This window comes from Gigantopelta aegis, chromosome 15, assembly GCF_016097555.1.
Source record: "Gigantopelta aegis isolate Gae_Host chromosome 15, Gae_host_genome, whole genome shotgun sequence".
NCBI classification, from domain to species: Eukaryota; Metazoa; Mollusca; class Gastropoda; order Neomphalida; family Peltospiridae; genus Gigantopelta; species Gigantopelta aegis.
In genome coordinates this window covers 32,835,795-32,855,119 of record NC_054713.1, presented here as the reverse complement: position 1 = coordinate 32,855,119, position 19,325 = coordinate 32,835,795, and the positions used below count along the sequence as shown (strand labels likewise).

General features: G+C 36.8%; 1 long non-coding RNA gene across 1 annotated transcript; it reads right to left on the bottom strand.

Annotated features, from left to right (window-relative positions):
• Window positions 1–2,731: 2,731 nt before the first annotated feature.
• Window positions 2,732–14,260, bottom strand: LOC121390349. Its single transcript, XR_005960198.1, has 4 exons — window positions 14,203–14,260; window positions 11,584–11,866; window positions 8,582–8,757; window positions 2,732–4,164 (listed from the first exon to the last, which is right to left on the bottom strand). It is a non-coding gene; the product is annotated as an uncharacterized LOC121390349 (long non-coding RNA).
• Window positions 14,261–19,325: the final 5,065 nt, after the last annotated feature.

The following is a 19,325-nucleotide window of genomic DNA, read 5'->3' as shown; positions in this document are numbered from 1 at the left end:
GAATGTTCAAATTTAAAATCAAAATCAGTATCTCGTAAAAACTTCAAGATAAGTTCAGGGTGGAATCGAAATGATTCCATCACATTTTGTCTATCAAATATATCTTTCCTCGTTGGTCCAAGATAATTACACTCCACCAGAATATGGTGAACCGTCAATGGAGGATCCTTCTTTATAACAAATGAATGCATCGACTATGTATGACGGATGCGAGCACGACACAAGACCATTTCACTCTTCCTGCTTCGCCTGTAGGAGGACTGCCACTCTCCCAGGACTGGCTTTACAGAATAAAGCTTGTTCGCAACTGCACGGTTAGAGAGGGCGGGTCTAAAGATGTCAGTAAACAGAAGGGAGGCCAGCAGTCTTCTGCATTAAGAAAGGGTGGGTCTAAAGATGTTAGTAAACAGAAGAGAGGCCAGCAGTCTTCTGCATTAAGAGAGGGTGGGTCTAAAAATGTTATTAAACAGAAGTGAGGCCAACAGTCTTCTGCACTAAGAGAGGTGGGTCTAAAGATGTTAGTAAACAGAAGTGAGGCTAACAGTCTTCTGCACTAAGAGAGGGTGCCCTAAAGATGTTAGTAAACAGAAGCAAGGCCACCAGTCTTCTGCACTAAGAGAGGGTGAGTCTAAAGATGTTAGTAAACAGAAGATAGGCCAACAGTCTTCTGCACTAAGAGAGGGTGGGTCTAAAGATGTTAGTATACAGAAGGGAGGCCAGTAGTCTTCTGCACTAAGAGAGGGTGGGGCTTATAATGTTGGTAAACAGAAGTGAGGCTAACAGTCTTCTGCACTAAGAGAGGGTGGGTCTAAAGATGTTAGTATACAGAAGGGAGGCCAGTAGTCTTCTGCACTAAGAGAGGGTGGGGCTTATAATGTTGGTAAACAGAAGTGAGGCTAACAGTCTTCTGCACTAATAGAGGGTGCCCTGAAGATGTTAGTAAACAGAAGTGAGGCTAACAGTCTTCTGCACTAAGAGAGGGTGGGTCTAAAGATGTTAGTAAACAGAAGTGAGGCTAACAGTCTTCTGCACTAACAGAGGGTGCCCTAAAGATGTTAGTAAACAGAAGGGAGGCCAACAGTCTTCTGCACTAAGAGAGGGTGGATCTAAAGATGTTGGTAAAGAGAAGGGAGGCCAGCAGTCTTCTGCACTAAGAGAGGGTGGGTCTAAAGATGCTAGTAAACAGAAGTGAGGCCAACAGTCTTCTGCACTAAGAGAGGGTGGGTCTAAAAATGCTAGTAACCAGAAGAGAGGCCAACAGTCTTCTGCACTAAGAGAGGGTGAAGTAGACAGAACCCGTATGCTCAAGCACAGCAGTCTTATAAAAAAAAAACACAAACAAAAACATACTGACCTGTAAATGGTATTGTCTGCTCAACATATAACCTGGAATTATTTTGACAGGAGTCAAAGAAAGCAGACAGGTTTTTATTTTAATGAAGCTAAGTATTGTATTAATATAGCTAATTTTGAATTTGAATGACGTCCGTTTCCAATGTCGGAACTTTGCATCACTTAAAATTACAAATAACTGGGTACTCGACGTTTCCCTTTTGAGAACACTGAAAAATTCCAAAGCAAAATTTCTAATGAAATGTTTTTGTTTGGAATTACTAAAGCACTTGGCTGTGTTTGAGGAAAAACTTGTAATTAAAAGATTGTTGTATTTATGAAATATGGATATGGAGTGAAATTACAGTAAAATATGTTATATTTATTCTGCACTTGCTTAATTAATGTTAGATCAAATTATATTGTTTTTGTTTTTTGCATTTAGCTAGTAGCTATGATGAGTTATTTATAAGTTCGCGGAAGTAGACTTCTATGTTAAACAGATACTCCATTAACATCAACTGATGTATTTATATGCCAGTAAAATTAATGAGGTCATGGTGCGGTAAATGTTTATATTTTCAGGAGATACAACAAATGCCATGGTAATTGTTAGGGGATCAAAAATCCCATCGCCCAATGCCCGTGCCAAGTGGAATTTTTATGCCGTGAAAGTAATTATCTTAACTGCATATGCCCGATGACAAGTGACTAATGTAACACCTAAAACTTGTTTTAAAATTTTGTTACAAATCTCAGTAAAACCTTTGGAAAGAGTTCCAATCATCCGATCATTTACATAGCTCTAAGGAGAACTAACCCTAACCCTAAATGCTGGAACGATCAGAACACTTGCCAATGCGTTAATTAACATACCAAAACGGAAAACAATGTGTTGAAAAGTTCAATAACAAGTTTAGAGTTATTCCCCTTTTACTATCGACTAAGGTCGGTAATTTCTGCCATTGAACGTTCGACTGAATTCGTACAAGTAATCGGTTCGATGATCTTTAAACTTGGAAATAGCGTCCAATACAATTTACAGGTTATATAAAAATAAAGTATACATGCCTTGTGTGTGCAAGCAAAATGTTTAATCCTTGCAAACATGGTATATGAGGTGGGATATGGTTTAAAACTGTCATATTCAAATTAAATTAAATGTTAAGGCAGTTCCGGAATCTGCTTTTTGCAAATGAATGGGGGCATAAAGCAAGTTTATAATTTCCGAGTTCACTTGAACAAAGCATAAATATTATGAACTGTATTCTTATAAAAGTTGCAAGATATTTTAGTTTAGATATAATGGCAGTTATTACAGCCATTGCAAAATAACAGTTTTTAATGTATGTACGATTTACTATGTACATGTAGGTTATTTGCATAGCTCATAGGACAAGGGAGACCACTCGGCTGTGTTGATATTTATATTCAATGACGTCAAATATTTGACATCATTGTTTATATTCGTACAGAAATTAAACAGTTTGTCGTTACGTTTTGAAGGAAGGTGGACTATTTATTAAAACTTATTTAAAGAAACTGGGATTTTAGAACATGCAACATGGTAAAAAGAAAGTTGAAACTCACCCTGTGCCAGCAGCCAAGCGAAGAACAGCAGTGAAGGAGCGCTCTAATAGCTTATCGGCCCGACAAGCTGCAAGCACAACTAGCGGGGCAGTTCAACAATTTGAAGAGGCTGAAGGTCGTAATGATGCAATGACATGTATAGTGACCCACCAGTTGTTGCGATGACTCCAACAAATCAGCTAGGTGATACAAATATTTCTCAATTTATTAATGTTTCATCACTCCCTTCAAAAATTGTTTCACCTGCTGGTTTTATGTTAAATGAAAATGTAACCGCCAAACAGTGTGTAGAACAGGTTTCACTCTTTACCGAATATGCGCACGGTTCTACCATTCCAATTAACAGTGTGTTCTGTCCAGTGGGTATTCATGTGCCACCCAAAATAAAAGAAATTATTTGGAATGGGGAGTATGTTAATTTGCCAATACTACTTAAATCATCTAACGGTTTTCCTTCCGATCAGGGAATGTCGGGTCAGTTAGTGGTTAGACAGGGTCAGATAACTATAGAAAAAGCATCAACCAGACCAATTTCAAATATACACAGCTGGATGTCCGCATTTTTGGTGTACATGTCAGTTTATTTAGAGAGGCACCCAGAAAAAGCCATAGAGCTAATTTAACATATGCATGATGTACGTTTGGCTGCTGACAGATCAATTCACTTAGGCTGGATCAACTATGATGAACAATACAGGCTCAGAAAAGCTATGAACCCAGTTTCGTCAGGAGGACAGATAGACAATGAGTTATGGATTCTTTATGTTTCCACACATAGAGACAAATTAAGAACACTCAGTTTACGTTTTCTGATCCTTCCAGCTCAGGTATATTTCAGTTAGGTGATATAACCAGGTCTGCTAGTGGTATTAGGATTAGTTTTTGTTGTATTTCCAGTGTGTGTTTCGAGAATCTCAAGACATTATGAACATACTGACTGGCCATTTGTACTTAACAAGAACTGTTGCAAGACTGGAAGTACATCAAATGACAAACTTGTGTTTTTAAATTTTAAAAGAACTTTTCAATGCGAAGTGTCTCAATTAGCAATCTTATTCTTATTGTTATAAACCAGGCATAGTGTTAATGAGTAACCAATGTATTTGTGAATGTGTTACTTTATATTATAATAAAAACGTCGCAACTTTTGGTTTGTGGGCAGCCAGGCAGAAGTTTTGTCACCCATGGTACTGTGGGGACACTGAGTCCAATACAAACGGTTTTCAGTATATCTCCTAGATCCTGAAAAAAATGGGGTATGTACATGTAGTTGCGGCCATATTATTCCAAAAAATTAGTGTTTGTTTTCTATTGTTATATTTGATAATCTCAATCTTATCATTAATAAACCTTTTAGCAGAACAAACTTAACGTTTTTCAGTACTTTGCAAATGTAAATCTACGTTTGTGTAAAATGAATGAGTAAGGTGAAGTTAGATTTCATTAGCCCTAAGTCATAATTGTGACAAGTTAGATTTCATTAGCCCTACGCCATAATCGTGATGGTGCGATGCCATCTAAGCATACATGAATATTTTTTTTTTTCTGCTTTATTAATATTGTTTTTAACAAATAAATTATGCTCAATAAATTAAAAATACAAGGCTGCAATCAATGTACACCCCTCCCCTGCTGGTGTTTACCAAGCCAGCACTAGTTAAAAACATTTGCAGAGTAAAAGAGCTCATGTTTACTTTGAGCCTAGCCATGGCTGTTTGCGAGCAACTTTTCTCAGCTATGAACAGGGTAAAAACATCCCAAAAAAGTTTTTTGGGGCAGAGAATGTTAAATAACATACTCACAATAATGACACATGGGCCAAAATATCTAGACATTTTTGAACCAATGCCAGCCATAAAAGAATGGCTCACAAGTGGCAAGGGATCTCACCACATCCACGGCCATACAACAAGTGGTCACTAAGACATACATTGACACAATAATTATATTTAGATGAACAAGTGGATACTACCAAACAAATAACAAAGTTTAAATCAACAAATGGACACTATTTAAAAAAATAAAGTTTAAATCAACAAGTAGAGAAGACAGTGGATACTACTGGACAGACATACATGTATACATTTAGTACTTCCTGGGTTTCTTTATTTGTGCAATTAAACCAATTACTTTCAAGATTATTACATTATTAACCACTGTATTAAATTAAATACGAGTATCACAATTGGTTAACTTAAGAATTATGGGCAAGTGGAAAAATATATGGGACAAGTGAATATCTGATTGGCATTTGTCCTGTGGCAAGTAATGTTTTTGAAAATGTTTGAACCCCTGAATTGTACGTGGGTGATAAATACAATACTAAATTTATGGCCGTTTGATACCATTTATCTTACAATTTGTTGCTTAGAAATGTATCTAACTCACTTTCACTCGTTAGATATGTTTTTAAGCAACTCGTAAGATAAATATTATCAAATGGCCATTCATTTAGTATCTTCTATTTATGCTGCATTCAATATATACATTGGCAACATACATGTATGAATGACGACATTGACTCGTTTACTAGATTTTCTACAAACTTTTCTAGTGATAGTTTCAATATGGTATAATATATAAATACGGTTTCTTGTAGTGGTAAAGATAGAAAAACGTACAAAATGTAGCTATAACTTCTTACACAGAATTGTGACACCATGTATAGTAAAACACTTTAAAAAAGGGACCCTCAATAAACCAGACATTTTTCAGTCCATTTTTAAATATCAGTCCAGAAGAGAGCCAGGACCCATATTCACAAAAAAGTGTAAATTTACGTCTATGACTAGCACTTACGTGTGCCGTAGATTTACGTTTACGTGCAAGAAGCACCTTATTCTCAAAGATGGTCGTAAATGTAAACGTAACTTAGTTGGACGTAAATCTACGATTTAACATTCTCACTGGAGTAATTAATAAAAACACATTAGAAACGATGGCTACCAGGTAAATAACAAATGCGCAAAACGCAATTTTGTTTGTCGTCTGCTAACAATAACATTGCGAACAGTGAACCATGGCATTTTGGTATTGGTGGGGATCCGCATTTTGGTACGAACTTGAGGACATTTCTTAAAAAGGAAAAGATAACTCAGGAGAAATTGGCCAAGTCGAAAACATCCGTTCGATCACGAAAAAAAATATGTTCAATCCGTGGGCGTTCGCCATAGCAAACTGCTTCATTTATTGGAAATGCTGCTAGTTTCCGTAAATAATAGTAAATAACGGCGATCGTGCTTGATTTATTATATGTACACAACTTACGTGCAGTGTTAGTTGCAACCTGAGGCACTCTTATATTTACGTCCAACTTTACACATAACTTACGTTTTCGTTGTTTCGTGAATAGCTCTTCAGCCGTAGATTTACGTTTACGTGTAAAACTAGGCTTACGATAATTTGTGAATATGGGTCCTGATCTCTAAACCAGTCAAACTTAAAACCAGACATTCTGTAACTTGATCCCATGGGTGTCTGGTTTAGAGGGTTTCACTGCATCTTGTATGACACAATAGTCCAAAAGATTTCCTAGATTGTAGACAAATTTCATGACAAAACTGGAATAAATATGCTTTTCAAACTATTCTTGTAATGTTGTGTTACAGGATAAACAAGCATTTTGAGAGTACTGCTAAAGCAATACATGTCACCTACCTGTCTTAACAATTTTTTGTATCTCCTAAATTCAAGGACTAAACATCTGTGAAAAGTGGGTAAATCACCATGAAAGTTAAACTTGATCAGTAACAGTACATGATATATATACAAAGTTTCACCTCAATATTTTTAAGTATTGCAAAACAAAAGTCTGGACATTTTTTTTTTCATATCTCCTAAGTTCAAGGGCCATAACTCTGTCAAAAATGGATCAATTGCCATGAAGGTTAAACTTCATCCGTAACAGTACATGATAAAGCTATATAAAAGATTTCAGTTCAATATCGCAAGGCCTTCTAAAAAAAGAAGTCCGGAAAACCAATTTTCACATTGCCCAAGTTGAAGGGCCATAACTCCATCACAAATGAGTAAATCGCCATGAAATTCAAACTTGATCTGTAACAATACACGATAAAGCTATACACAAAATTTCAGGTTAATATAACAAAGATTTCTGCAAAAAACATCCGGGAAAACATACGTGGGACAGACCGACAGACAATAAATATATCAAAAGATTAACAATAAAATATATATAGTTTTTGTAAATTGAATCATTCTTGTGGTATTCCAGGATAAAATATAACTCACAAGAATATACTACATCTCACAAGAACATAATACATAAATATATACGAGTTAAATTTAATTTGTAGTTAATGATGCAATGAACACATCACACAGGGATCAGTACTTGGCCCCACTTTGTTTGCATTATATATCAATGATCTGCCACTCTATGCAAAGCATTGTGTCATGGATCTGTTTGCTGATGATGTAAGCTCCACATCTGTAGCTGATGACATATCTCTGTTAGAAAAACATGTCCAGTTAGATTTGAATGAGGTGAGTCTTTGGTGCAACCATAATAAGATGTCTCTTAACTTAAATAAAACTAAAATCATGCTTATTGGTTCTTCTAAAAAACTGACCTCGATTGCAGAAACCTCAACAGCAATGACTGTATATGTAGATCACATACCAGTGCAATGTTCCACTTCTGAAAAACTTCTTGGTGTACACATTGACCCAACACTGACATGGGCTAACCACATAAATGCCATTATTAAAAAATCTTCTTATTTATTATACATTTTTCGACAAAACAGAATATATCTTGACCAAAAGACCAGATTAATATTCTACAGCTCTTACATATTACCTCACTTAGACTATTGCTCCACAATTTGGGGAACCTGTTCAAAACATTCTATAGGAAAACTTCAAAAAATCCAAAATCAAGCTGCAAGACTTATTACTGAAAAAAGCAAAGAAATGTCCACTGCAGAAATAATTAGCTCTCTCAAATGGCTTAAAATCAAAGAGAGAATTGACTTTAGAACCTGCCAGTTTGTCTACAAAGTCCTCAACAAACTATCTCCATCATATCTAGAAACAATGTTTCAAACAACTTCAGAAATTCACTCCTTAAATCTGAGGTCAACTCAACATAATCACCTTTATGAATTAAAACCAAGAACAGAATTTTTATCGCCATAGTTTTTTCATGCAGGGGAGCTAAACTGTGGAACACACTACCTTCAAAGATAAAATATTCTCAATCCCTCGCCTCATTCAAATCCAGTTATTTTAAGCACTATTCAAATAATAATCAATTTTAAGATATACCTTTGTTGTTGATTTTGTGTTTGTTAAAATAATTATGATGTATTGAGTTATCACTGACTCAAGTTTCTTAACAAATTGATTTAAATATTATTTATATATTCATAATATGTGCTATTGTTCCTCATGCTATACATATTACATGTATGTTGATGTTGTTTCTTTGAATGTATGTATGTATAATATCATGTATAGATTAGAGAGGGCCTCATGGGAGACCAGTCACCTTGTACTGAATGTGTTTACCCTCTGAAAATAAAGAATTTTATTATTATTATTATTATTATATGAACAGTATTATAATCTATTTCGTCATTATAACCCTTCCCCTGAATAAATGTTTTGCTCAACTGGTGTAAAATTTTCCACATACCTATATTGTGCTGACTGTAATGATAACAGTGTTAATTTCAAACTGAGGAATTACATCAGAATGTTTGCTCAGACCAATAATCCGCTATATGGACTCCATGATTAGCTATCATGTTGCTATATCGACATGATGAGCAAACAATATTACTATGGCAAGAGGCTCCATAATCGTCCATCCTGTGAATGAACAAACAACAAACAATTTTAAAATAAACATTCTGAGAGTATAGTGCTAAAGCAATGAATGTCCCCTACTGGGCCCAACAAATATTAGTACCGTTAAGTTCAAGGGCCAAGGTATAAATCAACATCTACGTCAAAATTGATCTATAAATTGGCGGGATGTATAGTCCAATAGTAAAGCACTCACCTGATGAGTGGTCTAGGATCAATCCCAGTCGGTGGACCCATTGGACTATTTTTCATTCTAGCCAGTGCACCACGACTGTCAATATAAGTTGTGGTATGTGCTGTTCTGTCTGTGGTATGGTGCATAAAAAAGATCCCTTGCTACTAATGTACTAAGATTATATGTCAAAATTAACAAATGGTCATCCCAATAGCCGAAGATTAATCAATCAATATGCTCAAGTGGTCCCATTTAACAAAATAAATTATAACTTTAACTTGCGTTGTAACAGTACATAATTAAGCTATAAACAAAATTTCAGCTTGTTATCTTGAGGCATTGCAAAACAAGTCCATAAAACAATTTTCGTATCACCTAAGTTCAAGGGCCATAACTCTGTGAAAAATTGATAAATCGACAAGAAAGTCAAACTTTATCTGTAACGGTACATGATAAAGCTATACACAAAATGTCAGTTCAGTATCTTGAGCCTTGAGGTACTGTCAAAACAAGTCTGGAAACCTAATTTTCAAATTTCCCAAATTCAAGGGCCATAATTCTTTGTCAAAAATAGGTAAATATAGGTGATGACAGATGAACCTGATCTGTTACAGAACATGATAAAGCTATACACAAGATTTCAGCTCAATATCTAAAGGCATTGTAAAACAATGACCAGAAAACTATGTCAGACAGACAGACAGACAGACAGAAGGACGAAGGTGAAACCTCCCTTCTCGTTGCATTGGTACTAATAATTAATTAACAAACTAACTACCCAGAAAGGTGCAATGACAAACTGAAATGTAAAATGTTTTGACCAAAACAAAATGGTTGCAAAACCAATACAATATATGATAAACCAAAAGAAGACTATCAGAGTATTTTGCTCAATTTACAAAGACTTTGTTCAATACTAGCTCAAAATGTATTGAGAAATAAAAATGACCTTGCACAAAACATCAGGAAAATGTTTCAGGGTCTTGATACACAGGGGATTACTGGAACATTTCATCAAACAATGATAGGAACAGTTTTTTGGAAGTGCTAAAATTTTAAATTCCAGAAAAACTTGGCTTGCTTGCATTGTCACAAATCTGTGGTTGTGTTTATTGATGCTATTTCTAGCATGCATTGCACACAGCTTTTCCACAGTTCACACCTATTGTACTGAGGGGTGTTGAGTACTGAAACCATGTTACTTGGCATGGTGCAATTTCCACGTGCAGACGAAATAAACATTACTTAAATTAGCAACTGTTAATTGTCAACCGATTTCAGCTACAGTGTACTAATGTTACAGTATATTTTGTTAGAGATGCTACTGTGCACTAAACAAAATATATAAGAAGCGTAGTGGGGTTTTTTGCTTATTTCATTCAATTAATTAGAAAATTAAAAATATTTAATCATGAATAATAAATAAAATTATTAACACAATTTAATTTAAGCCAGGCCTGTAGGAACCGGGGGTAGAGGCCTGTGCCCCTCTGCCCACCCCCCGCACAAATGTATGTGGGGGGTTTTCCTATCCCATATTCATGTAAATACAGATTAAAATCTGGCTTAATTATGTACTTATTTACTCTATACAAAGTGACTGAAACGTAAGTTTGTTATCCCTACCCTGTTTCTCTGTGAATCTAAGATAGGTTTTTAAGCCCTAATTTCAAAGTGCTGTAAAAAACAATCCTCAAGCCCCAGACATGGGGATTATTTTTGTGGAACACCATGGGATAAACCGATTCAGAAAAATATCAAATTAATTTTCCTTTACTTTTTTCCCACTATATGTTCATTTTGAAATTAGACAACTGGTTCACACACACTTTAAACACACACTTTAAACATTGAAGTTCCAGCACTTATCCAGTACATTGTATATGGATGTATTCAACCAAATCAAATCCCATAGATGCCAATAGTAACATATGTAGCCAAAACTCCTACCCGCAGCCTATCAATCGACATAAACTCCACAGATATAAATACTACCCACCCTCACACTTAAAGTGAATCAGAAAAAATTGGGGGTGAAGCTGCTCGTTTCTGAGATAACGGGTAGCGTCTATGACTACCCTAGTTCCGCACAAAATTAGAGTACTTTGTTTTACAGGTACCCCATACATGTTTCAAGCACAAGGCTACTTGACACATTGGTACTAGATGAAATAAAATTGCATATTTTTTTTACCCAGATGAAACTATTAATGGGTAATGGGTAGTGTCTATGACTACACTAGGTCCGCATAAAATTTTAGTACTTTTTTTTACAGGTACCCCATACATGTTACAAGCACAAGGTTATATATACTTAACACTGGTACTAGATGAAATAAAATTGCCTGAATGGGTGACATCAGACATGTTTATCATTAAAAAGACAGACACAGGGTTTCTGCCAGAGGGTAAAACAGGTATGGTGCCATACCCATATTTTTTTGCAGATTTAATTTTAAGTTAATCTTTTGACAAAATTAATTACTTATCATTACTGTATGATTTTCTTAAACCTAATCCTAAACTTAACACATTTTCTTTTTGGGCTATATATATAGGCCCCCATACCCTCTCTTGACTCTGGTTGCATTCAATTCCACAGCGCCATACCCAAAAATTTCTTTCTGGCAGAAACACTGACACAGAGGACCAACCTGTCCAAGATGGACGCAATTAAGAACGTTGACTAAGTTGATCAGCAGCGTGATGTGGCAGGTCTCAAGTTGTCCAATCCTCCTTGTCATATCGCTCAGCTACTTCATCCTGGTCTTGTCGGGAAAACCAGTTGTTGTTCACCTCTGCTGTGTTGGTGTCCGCTTCCGACATTGCTTTGGTGATGTTGCCTGCTTCCATATACAGTTTTCTTTCTCAACGTAGTTGTTGGTCTTGGTGTGGTTGTTGGTTTCAATGTGCTTGTCGGCTTCTATACATGGTTGTCTGAGTGAAGATTTAAATTTTAAAATAATTTTAAACAGACCTGTCAACCTTTAGTCCAGAGAAAGCAGGAGGTGTGTGTTGAAAAAGCAGATTTTTTTAATTCACACAATTTATCCCAAAATCGCAATATTTAAAAAAATTTTATTACAATAAGTTATGCGAACACTACATAATGTCATATATACTTGTTAAGCTTAGATTTTGGCATTAAAAAATAAATCAAAATAAAAAAATAAAAATTCATTCATTCATTAACTTAAACAAATATATATATTATTACTTGTTTTAAAGTTTAAATATTATTATGATTTAATATATAATAATAAAAAAAAAACTCTTTTATCGGAAACCGAAAGTAGTTGACATTTTTCGAATGAGAAAAAAAGGTAGAGTGACTTCCCTTGTGTTATTTTGGCAAAAGGGGATTGATTTCTTTTTATGCTTACAAAAATGTCATTTAACAGGAGAAATTGTCTCCCGTGCAGGTGTGGGAGATTTGATCAAATACTGGGAGACACCCACGGAATCCGGGAGGGTTGACAGGTCTGGTAGCATTCATTAAAATGTCGGCAGGATCATCCCACAGAAGAAGAGAGTACGAAAACAACAAACAATGACATTGATATATGCTACCAGGCATCAAAATAAGTTGAGAACGGTCATTCAGGTTACCGGGAGGTTACCACATGTAAGAAAAGTTTTGTAGTTTTGTTTCCGAATGTAAACCAGCCAATGCATTCTGGACTTCCGCGTTTCATTTTCTGGTAAGGAATTGCATCAATTAATGTGCAACTGCAAGCAATAATAGTCATTCTGCATTCAAGCAGCATACACTAGATGAATTTACTTCCGCGTTTTCTCGTACGAAATTGCACCGATGTTCGTGCGCACTTGTGCAATTGTAAAGCAATTTCGGTAATCTGCGTTTGAGCAGCACCCACTATTGTCCGAACCAAATTGTTAACAACTACAAAAAATTACTCTCCTACCTTTAATTGCCGTTAGATTTCCTCCAAAGTTTGTCCAGACACAAATCGCAAAAAAACCACTACAAATATACAGATTCCACACACGAGACTGCAACGATGTCGCCGATTTTGTCTTTGCTGAGATTGCATAGGGAAAAATACATGCAGTTTTCTGCCGTCTGCCATGTTGCTTGTTTATGGAATACTCTTCAAGAGGGGTGAAAGCCTCCAAAGTATGCGACACAATTACTATGAAATCGATGATCTCTAGTGGTATCATTAAAATAATAATAATAATAATAATAAAAAATAATAATATGACGTCATCACGTTTGATTTTATATCATAACATGTTATGACGTTGTTAGATTAAGTCCTATCCTTTCACCCCTCTTGAAGAATATTCCATAAAAAGTCAAAATGGCAGCTGATACAAAATTACATGCTTTTTTCCCTATGCGCTCTCAGCGAAGTCGATATAGGTGATATGGTTATCATCTGGTATGTGGAATCTGTGTCATTGTAATGGTTTTTTCAAGATTTGTATCTGGACAAACTTTGGAGGAAATCTAACGGCAATTAAAGGTAGGAGGTTAATTTTTCGTAGTTGTTAACAATTTGGTTCGGACAATAGATACATTTACCTCCAGATTTCGTTAGTCGTACCGATAACAGGAATTCAATTCTAACTTTCATATAGTTGTGGTAACCTACATGTATAGGTTACCAGGCTGTATTTTGTGGTAACCTGTAAATGGGTTACCAGACAATGCTTATTTTGATGCCTGTGCTACATAACATTCAATTAGGGGCCTACCCTCAGTATATTATTAAATACTTGTTACATTAACATTTACATTTAGAATAATTTTTGTATATACACCAGAACATTACTCGATGTCGTAAAATCTCAATGTCGATCAACCATTTGCTCACGAATATTCAGTAGACATTCAGTTGTTGACAACTCTCAGTGTCTATGATTTAGTCTCTCCCAATTTTTTAGGTCTTGTCATTTTTTTAGAAAACGGAGTTGTTTCCCATTAATAGAAAATTTCTATTTTAGAGGTATGGGGCAGTTTTAAGAAATGTTGTTCTTGAAAATAGTTCTTCAAAATGTATTCCATCAGTACAGCAAAAAAGCGTGATCATTCTTGTCATATTTAGAAAGTGTCCGCGGTCCTTATTCAAAGTCAAAAGGTCAAAGCGTCAAGCGTTAAGTTACGGCCGAGAACTATCGACTGTCGGGTTAAATCGCATACAGATTATACTATACCTGGCCGCACAATTGCAATGATATTATGCAAAAGCTAGTGAGTTATTACTTCTGAAACCAGTATGAATATTTGGCGGTATACGACAGCTTACCTTTCGCCGAATCCACTGGAATAAAAATTCAAGTCTTGTTGTTTACAACGCTAGCAAAAATCTCCCAGAATCCTTCGTGACTTCCGGGAACCTGTTGACCGATCAGGACCGGCCCACTTTCAAAGACTAGTTTGTTTGAAAACTTCAAAACAACCAAATAAATCTCTATTTAAAATTATTTTTATTTTTATTTTACACCAATGTCCTTGTTGACATCTATTCAGCTCTTCCAAGTTTTTCCTCACAGTCTTACAGATTGCGCATGCAACGTAAAAAAAATAACTTATCTGGATTATCCCATTACGATTATAGGGTGATTTACAAGTCCACCCCATTCCGTTAGTGATGTTCTGGACAGTGATCGATTATAATCGAAAATTGATCGGTTTGGGCTTTACTAATGTGATGACAGACTATAAATGTTAGCCTAACTCTCAATGTTCCTGCAGTGTAGATCGTGGAATTTTTTTCTTTCATGTCATGATGTTTAGGCATACACAATTTTTTTGGATATATATTAAATAGTTACATGTATTAAAGGTAAAAGTAGCGATTTGTAGGATTGATCCCGGTGAACATGACAATAGGTACATGTACATGGTGCTTAGGCCTACAACTCAAATCCTTATTTTCGTATAATTCTACCGGCCTCGATGGGGTTGTGGTTAGGCCATCGGTCTACAGGCTGGTAGGTACTGGGTTCGGATCCCAGTCGAGGCATGGACTTTTTAATCCAGATACCGACTCCAAACACTGAGAGAGTGCTCCGCAAGGCTCAATGGGTAGGTGTAAACCACTTGAACCGACCAGTGATCCATAACTGGTTCAACCAAGGCCATGGTTTGTGCTATCCTGCCTGTGGGAAGCGCAAATAAAAGATCCCTTGCTGCTAACCGGAAAGAGTAGCCCATGTAGTGGCGACAGCGGGTTTCCTCTCAAAATCTGTGTGGTCCTTAACCATGTCTGACGCCATATAACCGTAAATAAAATGTTCTGAGTGCGTCGTTAAATAAAACATTTCTTTCTTTCTTTCGTATAATTCTAAGCGATTTTGTAATCGAAATTTAATTGGTTGGAGCAAACCGATTATAAATGATGATCGATGATGTAATTTCAACCGATTCCCATCACTACATTCCATATGTAGTGGACAACGTACGACTAAGTGTGGGTTTGTGAAAAGTAATTCACGTACTCTGTGTGGGCGAGTTAATTAGTTTTCAAGAATCAGTTTTTCAAAGATAAATAATTGTTTAACAACAGCGTAGGGAGACAGGTTTTTGGTGAGCATAAGCATTCGGTTCTACAGCATATCAATATAACTTTATAAACAGACAGTTAATGTTATCCAATAGCTACCGTTTTATTAGTATTTATATGCTTAAAATGAGCACTAAACTGGCTGCTATGGAAAGAAAGAAATGTTTTATTTAAGACGCACTCAACACGTTGTATTTACGGTTATATGGCGTCAGACATATGGTTAAGGACCACACATATATTGAGAGAGGAAACCCGCTGTCGCCACTTCATGGGCTAGTCTTTTCGATTAGCAGCGAAGGATCTTTTATATGCACCATCCCACAGACAGGGTAGTACATACCGCGGCCTTTGATATACCAGTCGTGGTGCACTGACTGGAACGAGAAATAGCCCAATGGGCCCACCAACGGGGATCGATCCCAGACCGATCGCGCATCGAGCGAGCGCTTTACCACTATAGATTATGAAACAAAAAAGAGAGAAGATATTACATGTTTTATCGATGTGCTTCACAATATACTCGTATATGAATAGAGAAAACAGATTTACAAATCTGTATTTCTGATAAGGTTGTGCTTTAGCAAACATTAATGTAAGATTAGGCCTACAGGATTACAGCTTTTAATAAAAATTAAAAAAAAAAAAGTAATAATTTTTTTAAACCCTTGTAACAAAACCTTTTTAATATCCGTTTTATTGGATAAAAAGTGCAACCTCAAAAAAAGAAATCGTATATATGTCGGAATCCTCGAAACAAAGAGATGAAAAAGGCTACCATGACAAATTCAGACTTGATGCGCATGGCTGCTACACGAAGAAACCCGACGTTCCTGTGCGAAACGAACCTGCGCTGTACTTCCTTGTGGTGAGACCGGCCTCGGTGGCGTCGTGGCAGGCCATCGGTCTACAGGCTGGTAGGTACTGAGTTCGGATCCCAGTCGAGGCATGGAATTTTTAATCCAGATACCGACTCCAAACCCTGAGTGCTCCGCAAGGCTCAATGGGTAGGTGTAAACCACTTGCACCGACCAGTGATCCATAACTGGTTCAACAAAGGCCATGGTTTGTGCTATCCTGCCTGTGGGAAGCGCAAATAAAAGATCCCTTGCTGCCAATCGGAAGAGTTAGCCCATGTAGTGGCGACAGCGGGTTTCCTCTCAAAATCTGTGTGGTCCTGAACCATATGTTTGACGCCATATAACCGTAAATAAAATGTGTTGAGTGCGTCGTTAAATAAAACATTTCTTTCTTTCCATCCTTGTGGTGACGTATAGCAAAGTGTGTGCCCACGTGACACGTTGGTACTGGTTAACAACGTGTAAGTTTAATGCCATGACTGGACTTGAAAATAATCAAACTAAAACTCTGTGGCATCAGATTTAGAAAAAAAGAATGTATTTTAGACACAGGAGCTTGCGACCATTTGGTTGTCGACGATTGCCTTCCCCTACATATTAGTATCAATACTACCAATAATATTCTGGGTTAGAACCGCAAGCCCCGTAGAAAACCGTAGTATTTAGCTTATATAAGTATACAGTGTTTTGTAATATTGTGCATTGACTTTTTGTACGGCGGAACGGGCGGCCGGTGTGAATCGGTTCCCCTCACCACCTGTGCGGACCGATATTACATGCAGCCATTGCGATTTACAATAGTCTATCACACTGTATTACACCGGACCGAATGTTAGGCAGGAATTTCAATCAGTTTTGACCTCTGACGTATGTAATTTATGTTCGCAATATTAGTGTCAACGAAAAACCGTTCTACTAGCAATCTTAATTTAATGTTGGGCAATTTAACATGGATTTCAATAGCAGATCATGGCATCTGTTTGGCTAGACTTTAGTCGTGTAATGCCTATTAGTAATAATGATGCTTCGTTCGGAAGAACTCCGGCTTAAAAACAACAAACTTACCTAAAGCATATGTGTGTGAGCGCGCGTGTGTGATTTGCTGCATGTAGTAATTATGAATTACTGAAATGGGGCGAAAATGTACTGAAATAGTCTGCCTGCCACTTTTGCACCGATCGTTAGTCGTCTATTGAATATTTTAGGTGTGTGGTTTATTTTTCACTCTCAAAACGCAGTTCAGAGAAACATTTAGTCCCCATTCTAAATTCCTTCTAAAGGTGTAGGTCGCTCGGTTAGCTTTTTACTTGATTTTACAACTCCGGAAGTTGTCGAAACTGTAATTACGAGAATAGTCGGACCAACATAAAGTTAAAGTTTGTTTTGTTTAATGACACCACTAGAGCACATTGATTTATTAATCATCGTCTATTGGACATCAAACATATGGCAATTTTGGCAAACAGTGTTAGAAAGGAAACCCGCTACCCGCTTTTCATTAGTAGCAAGGGATCTTTTATATGCACCATCCCATGGACAATATAGGACATTCCACGGTCTTTGGTATATACGCCTTGCTCACGATATCGCGGCATTTACATTTTTGCGGTTTAGCACGCGCAAAGCCCCCTGGTGGCACGTTTATTGTTAGAAATGTGATGACAGACAACACAATGTTTTGCTCGTTAACAAATTTGAAGAAATGCCAAAACGTTTATGTATTCATAGTTTTACTGTTTGGTCATGAAATAACAGAGTGATTTTTCTGACACCCCCATGCTTATAAATAGCCCCAGTACATAACATACACGCATGCATACAATTCTGCTCTGACAGCTATTAGACTCGTCTGGTCGTTTACAATCAAAACGAGGCTATACTCTGTCACAGCGTTACGATATTTAGAACGCGCGGCCTCTAGAAAAGTATGGAAACATTTAAGGGCCATGCCTATATTAATTGGCAATTTAAACAAAACATAACTTTTAATATGTTCTGTTCATGGTTTCACTCGATAAATATTGATTATATAACAGTTGCATCTTACTAATATGTTGAACAATTTTAAAAAATGCCCACACTTTCTTGCAGAAGAATAATTATTACCGACTTTTCCATTGGAAAATGTAAATATGTTACTACAATTGAAAAACGAAATGTTTTAAGTTGACTTTTCTTCGTTCTTGTGTCGAAGTTTGTTTACTAGACATTACTACAAATGTGTTTACAAAAAGAGATATTTTTTACCCGTGCGGTCCACCGTATTGTAACGTTTGCGATTTACCGCGATATCGTGGTAACCTCTCTTGAACGGAAGCCAGTGCTATGGTGTACTTCTATCAACTGTTTTAATGTTAGAACTGCATTTATTTGTCAACACAATGGCATGATGCAGATACAGCAAAAATTGCAACCCATGTATATTTACCTTCATATAAAAGAAAGAAATGTTTTATTTAACGATGCACTCAACACATTTTATTTACGGTAATGTGGCGTCAGACATATGGTTAAGGACCACAGATTTTGAGAGGAAACCCGTTGTCGCCACTTCATGGGCTACTCTTTCCGATTAGCAGCAAGGGATCTTTTATTTGCGCTTCCCACAGGCAGGATAGCACAAACCATTGCCTGTGTTGAACCAGTTATGGATCACTGGTCGGTGCAAGTGGTTTACACCTACCCATTGAGCCTTGCGGAGCACTCACTCAGGGTTTGGAGTCGGTATCTGGATTAAAAATCCCATGCCTCGACTGGGATCAGAACCCAGTACCTACCAGCCTGTTGACCGATGGCCTAACCACGATGCCACCGAGGCCGGTTACCTTCATATATGTCAGTGCATTTCTTTATGTCTTCCAAATAGTTAAGTACCGCGATATCGTGGTACCCCAGTATACCAGTCGTAGTGCACTGGCTGGAGTGAGAAATAGCCCAATGAGACCACCGACGGGGATCGATCCCCGACCGACCGTGCATTAGGCGGGCGCTTTACCACTGGGC